The sequence below is a fragment of the Stegodyphus dumicola genome, chromosome 1 (genome assembly GCF_044657685.1).
Source record: "Stegodyphus dumicola isolate Sdum_Otavi_A_Nest chromosome 1, ASM4465768v1".
Classification (NCBI taxonomy): domain Eukaryota; kingdom Metazoa; phylum Arthropoda; class Arachnida; order Araneae; family Eresidae; genus Stegodyphus; species Stegodyphus dumicola.
In genome coordinates this window covers 108,234,472-108,250,541 of record NC_140768.1, presented here as the reverse complement: position 1 = coordinate 108,250,541, position 16,070 = coordinate 108,234,472, and the positions used below count along the sequence as shown (strand labels likewise).

At 33.5% G+C, this 16,070-nt stretch overlaps 1 protein-coding gene across 9 annotated transcripts in view; it reads right to left on the bottom strand.

The window, feature by feature from the left end:
• LOC118200074 (cyclic GMP-AMP synthase-like receptor) overlaps positions 1 to 9,679 on the bottom strand; it is a 66,597-nt gene extending 56,918 nt beyond the window's left edge. For 2 of the 9 annotated variants that reach the window (XM_085819087.1, XM_085819100.1), the window contains exons 1-2: positions 9,454 to 9,677; positions 7,683 to 7,771 (exon numbers count right to left, since the gene is read on the bottom strand). The gene's annotated coding sequence lies outside the window, so the exon portion shown is untranslated. Of the gene's footprint in view, positions 1 to 7,678; positions 7,772 to 9,453 lie in introns of all 9 variants that reach the window. The other 7 variants (XM_085819110.1, XM_085819079.1, XM_085819070.1 and 4 more) reach the window with 7 other exon arrangements.
• Positions 9,680 to 16,070: the final 6,391 nt, after the last annotated feature.

The following is a 16,070-nucleotide window of genomic DNA, read 5'->3' as shown; positions in this document are numbered from 1 at the left end:
ATGCAGGTCAAACAAATGTCCACGCCGAGGCTCGGAGTGGTCGGCCTTCTGTTGTCACCGATGATTTGGTAAGGAAAGTTGATGAAGCAATTCATGAGAATAGACGCTTCACAATGACAACTCTTTCAGAGGCATTTCCACAAATTTCACGTACTGTTTTGTTCAAAATTGTGTCTGACCGCTTGAATTATCGCAAACTGTGTTCCCGATGGGTTCCAAAAATGCTCACTGTTATTGACAAAACAAAGCGACTTGGTAGTGCCCTGACATTTCCCACGCGGTACAGTGATGAGGGAGAAAACTTAACCAAATTGTGACAGGTGATGAAACTTGGGTGTGTCATTTCACACCAGAATCGAAACGACAATTGATGGAGTGGAGACACACTCATTCTCCGAAAAAACAAAAGTTCAAAGTGACAATGTCATCATAAAAAATCATGTGCACTGTCTTCTGGGATAGCAAAGGCGTTTTGCTTACTGAATTTCTTCCCAGAGGTGAAACCATTAATGCGGCACGATATTGTGAGACTTTAACAAAACTAAGGCGTGCCATTCAAAACAAACGAAGAGGAATGCTCAGTAAAGGAATTGTGTTGCTCCATGACAATGCTCTGCCCCATACTGCTGGTGTCACTCAATCGTTAATTCGACAGTTTCATTGGGAGCTGTTCGATCACCCGCCGTACAGCCCGGACTTGGCGCCGTCCGACTATCACTTGGTTCCTGCACATGAAGCGCGAGCTTGGTGGCAAGCGCTTTGGATCTGACGATGACCCAAAAAATATGCTGTGAATCGTGGTTATCGAAACTGGCGGGAAGTTTCTTTGACGATGGTATACAAAAACTGGTTACCCACTATGACAAGTGTTTGATCATTGGCGGAAACTATGTTGAAAAATAGTTTAAGACATGTATTTTCATGTAAAAATAGAATTGGATTCGAAAAAATTGTTTTACTATTCTTTTTTTCAAAACGGTACTTAGTTTCCGAATACGCCTCGTATAAATTTGATAGATTAATTTGATAGATAAAATTTGGTAGATGACTCTTCTTACTCTCACCACATTATCTAGTGTTCTTGCTATACGTTCAGTACCAGGAGGTGTAGAGCTTGTGGTTCAAAACTATTTAACCTATTTTAAGATACTTTTGCATGCAGAAACTGCTTCATGCCATTCACTGTTGAAGTTCTGAAAGAATAACCTCTAAGCTGCAGTCGCCACTGATTTGCTATTTCTACCATAGGTATTCTAGGTGACCATGTGATATACTACCAATCACAATTCTATAGTTACTGAAATAAATGTCAAATAAGTGATATTATTCACACGTATTTTACAGTAATGATACAGTTTGAAATTATATTAACTATGTAACGTTCATTCAGAAATGAGTACATTCTCTTGTGTCACCTTGTATTGCAGTTTACTCTTTTGATAAATTGTCCTTCTTTCAAGGTAGAATTTTTCTTGTGATGCTAATTTTATGCAAGGTCCTAGAAAGATACTTCAAAATATACATATGTGTCTTGGATACCTGGTTGATACTCATGCAACATACCATAAAATATTATACGATATACGTTGATGAGTCAAAACATTATCACCATCCCACATTATTTCAATGAACTCATCTGGATGATGTGGAGAGTATGTGATTAAATAGGAATAATATTTAACTGCTGCTGGAGAAGGTAAGGATTAATAGCTCAAAAGGTAATAAATACACAGGGTTTAAACCTAAACAAGGGTTTAAAAATTATAAAGTCAAATCACAAGCTTCTGCTTTTAACACATCGGTAAAAATGTTTTGCATATTCTGCAAACCAAACGAACATACATCTGCCGGATGTTTGAAATTTTCCGACGAACAAAAACGAAACAAATTAAAAGGGGAAGGTCGTTGTTATAGATGCTTTTTAAAATCATATTTATCATCGAATTGCAGATCAAAAATACAACCATGCAAAAGTAACAAGAAAAATCATAATAAACTTTTCTGCCGTTTGAAATCGAAAGAAATGGAAGATGTTAAATCCGCAAAATAAAACTTTAGTATTTACTTCCCACTGTAATACTCTGACACCTGAATACAGTGTGCTTTTACTGACATGTTCTGTTATTGCTCAAAGCAAAAATAAAACGAGAATCGTAAGATTATTAATTGATTCAGGTAGTGAAAGAAACTTCATCACCCACAAGTTAGCGCGCGATTTAGAATTGCAAGTCGTTAGAAAAGAATGTCTAACCATTCATTCGTTCGGAAATCAGCGCGGTAACTCGCAAGAATTTGATGTATATAGTCTAAAAATAAAAACGATGATCGCTGCCTTATTGTAGAAACTATCAGGATAGAATTAATATCATCAATAGAATTCCAAGCACCATCCACATGTCAAAACATTAAAGAATTTATGACTAAAAAAGGTTTGGAACTTTCAGATACAAGTCCCGTTAATGAGAACATAAATATTTTACTTGGCGCCGAGCATTTTTGGCGTATACAAACAGGAAGTAATTCAATGATAAATGATGGTTTGTTTATAGTACCGACGGTATTTGGATACACAGTGATGGCTAAAGTAAAAAATAATAATACTTGAATTAATGCGTTTTTTTTTATCTACCGCTGAATACATTTGACTTGCAGTCATTTTGGAAATTGGATTCAATAGGAATTGAAAACAAAACATTTTCGGAAACTGATCTGAATACTATTCAGCATTTCAACGAGAGTTTGAAATTTAATAACGGCAGGTACGAAACAAAACTCTTTTGGAAGGACAATAAATCAAAACTCGCTGATAATTTTTTCGTTGCTAAACAACGATTTCTATGCCTAAAGCATAAATTCACGGGAAATGATTTCCTATATAATGAATATGCTAATATAATTAGAGAACAAGTTGAAAAAGGGATTATTGAACAAGTTTGTTGAAAACGAACCTATCTGTTGTTATATGCCTCATATGCCCGTTATACGTGAAGGAAAAGTAACAACAAGAATAAGAATAGTTTATGATGCCTCCTCTAGGTCTGAAGGAGCTAGATCATTAAATGAATGTTTGATATCAGAATCTAATTTAAATCCTAACCTGTTGGATATAATTTTAAAATTTAGCATACATAAAGTTGCATTTTGTGCAGACATAGAGAAAGCTTTTCACCAAATTCAAATTGATAGTGAAGATAGAAATTTTTTAAGGTTCTTGTGGTTTGATCATTCTTCCAACGATAGTGACAATAGTTTAGGCTTTAAGGTTTTCCGAATGTGCCGAGTGGTGTTTGGGATGACAACAAGCCCGTTTATTTTGTTCGCCACTATCAAACATCATATTAAGTGTTATGAAACGAAATATAGCAAAGCTGTTGACATGCTAAATAAGTCCTTATATGTTGATGAACTTAACCATGGAGCAGACTCCATTGACGAAGTTTTTTCATTATCAACTGATGCAGTTAAAATTCTTCAAGACGCTGGTATGAACTTAAGAAAATTTGAATAAAATTCCGTATCTTTAAAAAATCATTGGCAAGATATTGTTTTAATTAATAAGGAAGATAGTTTGGATAAGAAAGCGTTAAAGGTGCTGGGAATAATTTGGGATTTGGATGAGGACACATTGAAATTAGATGTACAAGAACTTTTACAACCAGTTGATTAGAAACGCGTTACAAAGCGAAAGTTATTACAGATCGTGGCAAAAATTTATGACCCAGTTGGCTTCATTGCACCTTTTGTTATCAGAATAAAATTCTTATTACAAGAGTTATGGGAACTGGGTATTGATTGGGACACAATTTTGCCCAGTGATTTGAGTGAAAAATTTGTAACTTGGTACTTTGAAATTGAAGTTATTCTCAACTTGTGTATTCCTAGAAAATATATATTCAATGATAAATGTGTAAATTTTGACAAAATAGAATTTTGAAAGCAGGGAAGAAATTGAATCTCAGCAGTAAAATCCTGAAATTAAATCCTTTCCTTGATAGAGAAGAAATTCCTTAGAGTCGGTGGTAGACGCTGTAACTCGAATCTTTCAGAAAACACAAAGTATCCAATCATTCTTCCCAAAATTTACCAGGTTACTGAATTGATAGTCAAACACTTTCACGAAGTGAACCTTCATGGAGGAGCCACATTAAAATTATCTGCTCTGCGACAGAAATATTGGATTGTTAATGTCCGAGAAATTGTAAGAAAAATAATTTGGAAATGTATAAAATGTTTTAAAAATCGAACAAGCACATCCAGTCAGGTAATGGCGACCTACCAGCTTCTTGCGTATTGCCGGATTGAACATTCTCGAATACAGGACTGGATTTTGCAGGCCCCTTCCTAATTAAAGCTAGGAAAGGAAGAGGGGGAACAAGATATAAATGCTATGTTTGCCTTTACATATGCTTCACCACAAAGGCCATTCACCTAGAAGTAGTTAGTGATCTAACAACTGAAGCATTCTTAGCATCTCTGAAAAGATTTGTGTCGTGCAGAGGAAAACCAAGAAAATCTTTTCAGATAGAGGAACCAACTTTGTTGGGGCTGATCGAGAATTAAGAAGATACATAGCTACACTTTCCTCTGAGGAAGCATTTCAAAACTACCTGAGTGGTAAAAATATTCAATGGATCTTCAACCCTCCTGTTCACTTTGGAGTCCTCTGGGAGGCTGGAGTGAAGCAAATGAATGACTATTAAGAGACAGGTTCTAACATACGAAGAATTTCACACCTTAATTACACAAATCGAGGCATGTTTGAATTGAAGCCCAATAATTTCCATCTCATCTGACTCTGAAGATTTTAATGCTTTAACCCGTTCCGTACGGGCGTGTCATATGTGCATCAGCAGCGAACATTACCTCACGGCCGGGTGTGTCATATTTGAATCACCATTTAATTCACTCTAGCGGACGGGCGTGCATACCACGTTTAACTTTTTAGATAGAACGTTTAATTAACATTTTTTGTTGCCGCTAGATGTAGCGGTATGCCTGTTATGGGGGAATATATCGAAAGTTAGGTATGTTTACCTTTATTCCTATGCAATGATTTTTATTTTTGGTATTTTGTTTCGGAATGAGAGTGAGATTCATGGGTGGGTGTTGAGCAATGCAATGTCTCTTTAACTGTGTTATTTGATATAAACAAATGCACATTCTCTCGCTGCACTGAGGAACTTTTTATTTTTATTTTTGCGATATAGTAGGATAGATGTTCTAACATTACAGATTTTTTTTTATTACTCTTATATTTTTCCTTTTTTTTATTTTAGATTTTTTTTGCTTTGAGATAAACATTTTTAATCGTCAGCGAAACGATTTTAGTGAACTTTTTTTAGTGGCAAACGAAAGCAGTATCTAAACGAAGAATATACACAATTGCTAATTCGTTAGTGTTGAGTAATGTAATGGCTCTTACTGTGTCATTTTATATAACAAATGAACATGTTCTCGATGCTCTGGAATAATTTTTCTTATTTTAATTTTATTTTTTTAATGGTTATAGTGGAGTAGATGTTCTATCATTAGAGACGTTTTTATTACTCTTGGAGTTTTCCGGCATTGAGACAATTATTTTGTATCGCTTAGCGAAATTTTTTTCTTTTTTGTTTTAATGGTAAAAACGAAAGCACTATCTGACCGTAGGACATATACAAATGCTAAATGAGTCAAATTTGCTGAGTAAACAGCATATTACATTCCTGTGACTAATGCAACGTGTGACTTTGCGTACACCCATGTTTCAAAGATTTTGACTGTATATTTCATTTCTGCTACATACGAGGCACATCCAGAAAGTAAGTTCCGTTTCAATTTATCTCCGCTGCAGCTCTGCGATCGCAGTTCCGCACATGCGCAGAATACGCTCTGTATCAAGGAGAAGAAACGCGCACCATTTAGAGATCGCTGTCAGTCACGTACGCTTTGTTGTGCTTGTTTTAATGTCGGTGTTGGTTGAAAATCCCGCCGCTTGTAAAATCAGATCTGTGATTCGTTTTCTGAATGCGAAGAAAGTGAAACCTAGTGAAATTTATCGGCAAATTTGCGATGTTTACGGACCAAAAGCGATGAGTGATTCAATGGTGAGAAGATGGGTCTGAAAGTTCAATGACAGACGTAGTGATGTGCACGATGAAGAATGAAGTGGGCGTCCATCTTTGGTTACAGAAGAACTGGTTCACGCGATTGATGACAAGATCCATGAAAACCGAAGGTTTACAATTAGTGCTCTCGCTATGGAATTTCCCCAAATTTCACGATCACTAATGCATGAAATTGTTACCGAAAAACTGAAATTTCGTAAACTTTGCTCACGTTGGGTACCAAAGATTCTTACCGAGCAACACAAAACAAAACGGATGGGTAGTGCACTTCAGTTTTTGACCCGTTATGCTGAAAGCGGCGAAGAATTTCTGACACAGATAGTCACAGGAGATGAAACTTGGGTTTCTTACTACACCCCTGAAGGTAAGCGGCAATCAATGGAATGGAGGCCCACTTCATCCCCAGCAAAGGTTAAGCCGCAGCAAATTTTGACACCTCGAAAAATGATGTGCACAGTGTTCTGGGACTGGAAAGGCATCTTACTCATTGATTTCTTACCGCGTGGTCAAACAATCAGAGCAGATGCTTATTGCGAGACACTAAATTTGAATTTTATGTTTGTAGGAATTTGGTATATGTTTAAGTTGAAGTAAACATGCATGGAAATAATTTAAATATCTGACACTAAGTATTTGTAATGGTTGCGGTATGAATTCGTTGGTGACGTTTATAATATAGTAGATGATTTAGAGGTAAAAGTTTTTGGATATTTTATTCATTTTATATGTGGAAATGTTCATATTTGGAAAGGGTAAATACTTTTTCGCTATCAGGTAATTTCATATATGTTCTTTTTACCGGGTTTAAAGATTGAGAAAATTGTCATGTATTTTCGTGAAATTTTTCTAATTTATGAGAAAAAAGCAGTGTACATGGATATAGTGAAGAGTGTGCGCAATGCCATTTTTGTGCAATTATGGGATGTTTCTTTAAGTAAAAATAAGTCGGCGTGTACATGGTTTATGTGTATGTGTTATTTTGAAAAACGCGTAAGGAGTATGGTATTGTGCACTTTTTCCCAATTTTGCAGTGAATATTTGTCATGATTAAGCAGTTTTGTTAGATAAAATTTCTAGCATAAGTGTAATTCGGCTAGTAGATTGTTGGAAGAAGTGTTCAGTATATAAAAAGAAAAGAAACATGTCTTTACTTCGTGAAGACAAAATGGCGGCGGGAAAAAAAATAGAGGGTTGCTGTAGGAGAGTTGGTCGCCAAATTTTCGCCAAAAAAACGCCAAGTTACCATAATGTAAAGATCAACCACTGTTTCCTCAACAAATTATTTTTTTCCTCCCCTTCATTTAGCATGTTTCTGAACTTTAAAATTATCATTAAACCTGCCACTTTACTCCATATAGGCCAGAGGTGGGTACACTTTTTTCTTTAAATGACTAGCAATAGTTATATACTTAACTTAAGAGTACCTTTTTTCTGACTTTACCCTTTTGTGCAAACTCCCTTATTCTGTCCATTATTTCCTTTTTATGATTACCCATATTGATAAAATTTACAATCACTAAATTCAGCAATTTTTAAATATAAAAAATTTAAAGTGAAAGAATTATACATACGTACTTCACAGTTTGTAGCCCAACTGGATTGACTCAATGAAATGATGACACAGGATGTGTGAGTGGGTAAGTATGTCGTCCAACAGACACAGACTATGAACAATATAAATTTAAAAAATATCTTTAAATACTTACTTTTCTATAATTAAAAAAAATTAGCCAAAATTAGAAATAATATCAGCATATTTAATTTATGAGGACAAGTAAATTTCATATTTATTCCAATCTCTTTCATAAATACGAAAATTATATATCCCTAATTATAATATTTAACATACCTATTGGTAAATGTATGTTTAATATCACTAGTCCTCCAATAAAATAATGAAAACTAAATAACTCATATAAAATTTTAAAATTCTTTCCCTCCCCCCCCCCCCACCATTTAGATGTGATATTGAATAAAAATAGGGGGAAAAAGTCAAAACAATAATGACAATAATAAAGACTCAAAATATAACAATGAGATTTAAGTGTTTTATGATGAAACAAATTAAGTAGTAATTTAATTTACAATAAATACTCACATAATCTAAATAATTACAGCAATAAGATACAGTAATTCACTTACTTTTAGAATCACAAAGTGGTAGTTTTGAGAAAAAGTAAACAATATTACACTGTTACATTATATAGACATAGATACAGAACTTACGTAAGAAGTTTCTCAAGAAAGATTTTAGGGTAAAGTTCAGAATTGCCCACTTACTCGTTTACCACTTTTTACAAGAGTAAGAAGAATTACATTTTTGTCAATTTTCTTTGACTTTTTAAGTGAAAATAGGTTGATGTGTACGTAGATAAAATCAAGGAAGTGTGCAATGCCATTTTTGTGCAATTCTGGGATGCTTTTTTTAAGTGAAAATAAGTTGATGTGTAAATGGATACTGAGTTAGTGCAATTCTTAAAAATGTGCCAAGTAGTACGTGATTCTGCACTTTCCCCAAATTTTTATCTCAAAGAAATCCGATTTTTAAAATTTCCAAAATACACTTTTAAAGGTATATAATAGTCTTGCTTAAATATTTATTTCTGCTTTTAAGCTGAGTATGAAATTTGATAAAATTGTAATATATAAATTCTGACAACTGATGGCAAGAATATTAAATTTACAAATCATACGCAACTGCAGTAGCAAAAGAAAAATCTCTTTGTTATTTACTGTCTTAACACTAAAACTTAAACTTCTAAATGTTGTCATCATAGTCAACCCTACCAAAATAATAACATGAAAAGTGATTTTCCATAGAGATGCCAAATATTGACTTTTATACATTTTCAACTAAACGAATGGAGGAGAACTCGAACAATGTAAAACTTAAAATTAGGCAAAAGAGCAAATTTAATACCTTAATTTCAAAATTCGTATCAAACTATGGCTGCTTTTCTGCTATAAAATATATTTACAGAACCTAAATCATAACAAGAAATATGACATACACCTAAAATTAATTGTAATACAAAACGATTATTTTGATTTAAAATATTTTTAAATAATACAGCATGATATCTACACAAATTAATTGCAGAAAATGCAACAATATAAGCAAGTAATGACAGATGAGAGCTTGCAATTATCTCAGACAGACTACATCTTATTATCAAGTTTTTAAATTTAAAGCCAACAGTTAATACGCAAGTAAACTTCGAATAATGGGAAGTTACTAAATAATTATTATTATAAATTCACATCATTGTAACACTACACAGAACCATCAATATTTTTCGAATTTTGCATCTAAGGCAAAAGCATAGCAAGACCTAAACATATTTACATTATATGAACACCACAGAACTCAACCACTTTCTAATTGCATATACTAATTTCACATCTCCATGATAAATTCCTGCTGAACACCGGATTAGGCAACTAAAGCATCAACATGCATACTTCATATGGCTTCAAACGTCAATGCTACAGCTGGAGCAAACCGCATGTATTCGTTACTGAGTAACGGGTACATCGGTTGACTCGAAGTACCGATTCGGTACTCACAAATTCATTTCGTTACTCGCATCTCTTCGTTACTCGCATCTGTCATACGATGCGGTTTGTTCGAGTACGAATGATGCGGTTTCTATGCGAATACGAATGATGCGGTTGCTGTTCGAATACGAATGATACGGTTGCGTCACAATGCGCTCATATTTTTCATAGATAATTTTGAATTTTTTTGGGCATCGGGCAAACTCTTGTTTACATTATGTGTTTTAGTTGAAATACTATTTAGTTGTTGATATTTAAGAAAATGAGCACTTTTGATAGCGTGAAGCGTTATTTTGTATTTGCTTTTTACTATTGCTATTTATGTTTGTAATTTGAAAATTTAGATGATTCTTATTTTTTTTTTTTTTTCCTTGAGCGTGCCATAGTCAGATTTTATTGATTTTAAATATTTATATACTGCACTTAGGTATTGTTTATATAAGAATATGTAGGTTAATATAGGTTTTTTACTTCCTTGTATCCAATAAAATCGCAGTAATTATTGTAATCGAGAAAACTTTTGGGTATCATATTTTAACGGAAATATCTGTTTTTGACGATTACGGAATCCATGTGAATTATTTTTTGGGCTGACGCCTGTACGTACGAACACAATGAAAAACTCTCTCTCTCTCTCTCTCTTTTTTTTTTTTCAAAAACTTATTGTTAAATGTAATCCCATTTACTCTAAGCTGATACTTATGACTAATGATTATGAGCCTAAGTAGATACTTGAAAGGGATTTTTTCGTGATGTGTAAGTACGTATGTATGCATGTTGCATAACTCAAAAACGGTTAGTTATAGAACGTTGAAATTTTGTATATGGGTCCATTATAACATCTAGATGTGCACCTCCCTTTTTATTGCAATCGGTAATACTACCAAACGTAAATATGTATATATATATATCAAATAAATTATAATTAAATGTAAAGTACATATATATATGTACTTATAATTAAATGTAAAGTACACACACATATATATATAAATATAAAATAAAAGCCAAGTAAGGCGAAAATAAAAGCCTTGGCTTTTATTTTATTTAATTATCACTAAATAAGTTACTTGACTTTTATTTTCGCAATCATTGGTTGTAGTCAGGACTTAATTTTTAAAATTAGAAGTGCTGGAGCTCTATGGAAGGCCATCAGGAAAGATGAATAAATAAATAAATAAAAATAAAATAACTATTACAATAATAAAATAATTAGCAACTAGAATATTAAATGATTATTATTATAATTCAATAACAATTTAAAGACAAATGAAAATTAATTCTTAAATTAATGATGAATAACTAAGTAATGAAATAAAATACCAGACATCGTCTTGTTTGGGGGCTGTAGCTAAAATTACAATTTAAGAACTAAGCCGAGCATTAGATAAATTTAGGCTTTTGATGAGCAAATAATGTACTGTTTACCAGAGTATAGATAGAAATTTGGTTATGTAGCCCATTCTTCTAAAACGACGTTTCGTAGCTACCTTCCACCACCAATTCCTTTTTTTTTTTTTTTTTTTCCAATTTCGGTTTATTCGGTTACAGCAAAGCACACTAGGCTATTGCCTACGGGGAGGGAGGCCTTCGTGTAGGATTTTTTAAAGGGAACTGACTCATATGCAAGTTACACACGGGAATAACAATGAAAACGCCCGTGCAGCTAGCCGTTAGCCAGGAATTGAACCCCGGATCGAACTATTAGTGCTCAGCAACTTTACCGCTCGAGCTCTGGTGGGCTCTTTTTTTTTCATTCGCTGTTTGAAAAACGGGTGTTCACTTTACGATAAAGTAAGCACCCGTTTACTTATATTAAAATGGGTTAGACGATATGACTCTTCCTACTTTAATCTCACTTAGCTTTTGATTTCTAATATTGATTCAATGTTTTCTGTAGACAAAGTATTCTGATTAGAATAATAGATTTCAAACATGTTCAAAAGTTGTGTATCTGAATATAATTAGGTTTTTATAACATAGGGCACATTTTATTAGTTTCACATAGTTCTAAAGCAACTGAACCACAGCATCGCTGTTTTGAAAGAAAGTAAAAATGTGAGAAATGTATAATGAACATTAATATACAGGCTTTATTAAAAGTAGTCAGCCTTTCAAAACGTGACCGTCTATGCTTTTAGAGGATTTTTGGAGCTCTGTGCATTTGCTCTGGCATCTTAAAAAAATGATGTTCAATATCAACGTATGTTTATGTTCTCAAAAATACAGGTTTCTTTCAGAAAGCGACCTCTTAGAAGTCGTCAATAAATGATTCAGTATAGTTATTTTCTAACAGACTATAGAATAAATTTATTTTAACATCAATTTAAAAATGGCTGTTTGTACTAACAGTTAAGAGCAATAAGACTCTAATTTTTTTTTCGCAATTAGCTATCATGCCAGCTGAATTGTTTTCTGCATAACCTTTATTGTGTATAATTGAAATCTTTAGCTATGCATTCAACAAATATACAACAAATGTAAGACAAATCGTTAAAAAAATTAAAATTTGGAACATTAATGATAATTTTTTGTTATACATAAAATATTATTAATGAATGATGAATTTATATCATATTATATATAAATCAAAATTTAAACTCCTGTTCCTTTATAATAAATTGAAGAAAAGCTATAAAGTGAATTCATTTTTAAACGAAAATTTAAAACGAAAATTTAAAAAAAAATATTTTTCATATACCTAGAATCTAAAAATGACGAATACTGAATTTTACGACTCATGTGTGTATGGGTGTATTTAATTATGGCAAGGTACACTATGGCTATCTGCGTAGGGGGGGATGCCTTCGTGGAGGACTTTCTAAGGGAAACTGGCTCGTATACACGTTACACATGAAGAAAACCACGAAAACACCCATGTAGCCGGACCGTTCGCGGGATTCGAACCTCGGACCGAACTACCAGTGTTCAGCGACTTTACCGCTCGGCCGCTGGTGTGCCGTTTTACGGCTCATATAATAATAAATGCATATTCATATTGTAACAGAAATTTTGTTAGAAGTCTAGCATATGTATAGTTATTTGTGATCTTTTAAAGCTGTCGTAACATGATGCATATTTATCATTATCGTGAACCAAAACAGTATGCTTTACATCCTTACAAATATACGTGATAGATTTTAATATTTATTTCTGCATATACTTACGTTTCCCAAAGACACGAAAGCAAGTCAAGCAGATTTTTGTTGTATTAAGCAGACTTCAGTTCTCTGTTAGCTAGTGTAACATAATTTCGGATGTTAGTGTAACATAATTTCGGATTCTATGAGCCTTCCAGAATTATTAGCAAAATAGTGGTCTTTACAAAGTGTTTTTATAAGCAAACAGCAGATGTACACTGAGCAGTGATCAACTGATATATTTCTTAAATAATTTGGTTTAGTTGATTATGACAAAACACACTGGGCAATGTGCCTAAAAGCAAAAATGCCTTCGCAGAGCACTTTCTTAGCAAAACTGGCTCGTATGGTACGTGGTAAGCTGGCTTGTAAGCTGGTACGGGAAAAAAACCACGAAACGCTTATGAAGCCAACCCGTTTGCTTGAGATCGAACCCAGGTCGGAACTACCAGTGTTCAGCGATTTTACCGCTCGACCGCTGGTGGGCCATTTCTTAAATGAATAAAGGTATACTCATAGCATTATGAAATAACACTGATTGAAATATTTAGCGCTTCACTATTATCTCTAATAAAGTAACATAAAACTTTCCTTACCTTTTATAGATTTCTAAATTTCTTTTAAGTTCTTATTCGTACTTAACCTATACATTTGCGAATGTTTTTATCGATTTTATTGTTAAGTGTAAAAAGCAAGTTGATATTTATAATATAGCATTCCTTGTCTCAACAAATAACAGTCTCAGGGGCGTAGCTAGAGGGGGGCAAGGGGGGCATCTGTCCCCGGGCGCAGAATCCAAGGGGCGCCAAACTGATGTTACGACATTTTAGAATTAAATGTTTTCCATCCTTGGCAAGCAGTAGGGGGCGCGAAATCTTCAGTTGTCCCTGGGCGCTGAAAACCTAGCTACGACTCTGAACAGTCTCAACAAGGAGTTTTTGGAGAGAGGATGAATCGGGGAAATTTCACCTTTTCGTCATTAGCGGTTCTGATGAAGGGAATGGGGGAAGCAGCAAACGAAATAACGAATAACGGACAAATAACGCAAGCTAATCTTTAATGCGGTCTCCCAGTTTCTGTATTTGTATTTGGGAAAGTTTTATGGTCATTATGAAAAAGTGAAAATTTGATATGGATTCCGCCTGACTTCCTTCTATGACTATTTAAATTATGCTTATTTTTTCTGCACTTCATTTAAACTTATTTCCTCGAATTATTCTAACTCAATTAAGCGATACCCGAAGGCAAGTGGCAAATGGCATCAAACATTGTAAATTTTGAAACTAAATTTCCCGGTCAATCTTTGTCCTACGGGACTCAAACTTCTTGTATTTTTATTTTTTCATAACAAGTATAAAACTTTGCCAGATATAAATAGAGAAACCAGAAGACGACATAAAAGTTAGATTTCATAATTTGTCCAAAATTAATTCTTTTTTAAATTTGACATTGACAAAATATGAATATTTTCGTCATTTAAAATACTTCTGTATTTTTGTTGCACCGTATTTAAACTTGCTTCCTCGAGTTATTGACATTAAATTACATTAATTCCATTATCTATCGGAAAATAATTATAGCAAATCATCTATTTACGACATCTCTAAGAGGTCACCTTTTAAGAGATCTCTATTTTTGGGAACATAAACAAACATTGGTAGTGAACATCATGTTTTTAAGACCACCATATGTAAAATCCTCTAAAAGCATGAATGGTTGCATTTAATGAGGACCCATTACTTTTAATAAGGAATGTAACATTAATCTTAATTATACATGTTTTTAATGTGTGTGCCAAAATAGTGATAACGTACTTCTGTTGCTTTAGAAATGTGTGATATTAAAAAAATGCATACTATACAACAAAAATGTTATTATATTCAGATACGCACCTTTTGAACACGTCTGAAATTCATTATTCTGCTCAACATAATTTGTCTGCATAAAATATTAAATAATATTAAAAAATCAAAATCTAAGTCGAAGTAGAAACAGTCATCTCTTCTAAACCGTTTTAATTGAAGTAAACAGACGTTCGCCTTATCGTAAAGTAAACACCTATTTTTCAAACATCGGATGAAACGGGAAAGAGAGAATTGGTGGGGGAAGGCAGCGAACGAAATAACACTTTTTCGAGCTGGGTATGAAATGAGAAAGGACGAAACGATACTAAGCCAATAAGACAAGATCTGGTATTTTACTTTATTATTTAATTAGTCATCATAAATTTAAAAATTATTTTAATTTTTATTTGTTTTTACATTTTTATTAAATTGTACTTATAAGTATTTTATATTTCAGTTGCTAATTATTATGTTACTTTAATTATTCATTATTTTAATCACTATTTTTTATTATTTTAATTATTAAGGTTTTTAATAAGTAATTTTTTTGTTATTTTAATTACTAATTAATGTTATTATTGTAATATTTATTTCCTTTCTTTCTTTATTTATTTTATATTTTCCTGTTTTCCTGGCTGCCTACCGTACACCCTTCTGACTTTAGAAACTAAGCCCTGACAGCAATAGAAAAATTAATAATAATCCAGTGTACCAAAAAATAATAGCCAAAATAAAGTGAATTATTTCTACCCAAAAATGCGACGCAAAACTCCCTATCGCAGCACTACCCAGTTCCCGCGGGGTAGAATAGCTCACGTGATTCAATGCAATGCGACGTTTCAAGGCCCTTTTTAGGGCCGTAGACCGATAAAAAAGGGTCAGGATACGGATACCGATCGATTTTACCGAAAGTAACGAGTAACGATACGATAGTAACGAGTACTGGTTCACCGAGTAACGAATACATACGGGTACACAATTTCTCGTTACTTCTACAGCACTAGTCAATGCCATGCCTACGGAGAAAGGGGTTTTCCCTTCCCTTCAATCGGACCATGGAGGTAGGAAAGGGAGGACGGGCCATTCCGCGCTAGAAGTGAAGCACTGCTTTGAAGCTTGGGTCACCAGACGGGGTGTTCTTTGTTTACATTCAGAAGCTCGCTTGACAAGATTCTGATAGTATTTCGACACACGACAGTTCCATAGAAATCGAAAAAGAGACACTCTCGCATGAAAGAAACATTCATAGTGTGATGGATAATAGCAATTTGTATAGTTTACTGACATTTACGCAAAAATCACATCTTGGTTATTTTTCGATAACTAACAACAGCGATTTTGATTATGAATTTGTTTTATAAAATTCTAAGCTGTTGCACTACAAAAATATAGATTTTAAGAAAATTGCTAAAAAAGATCTG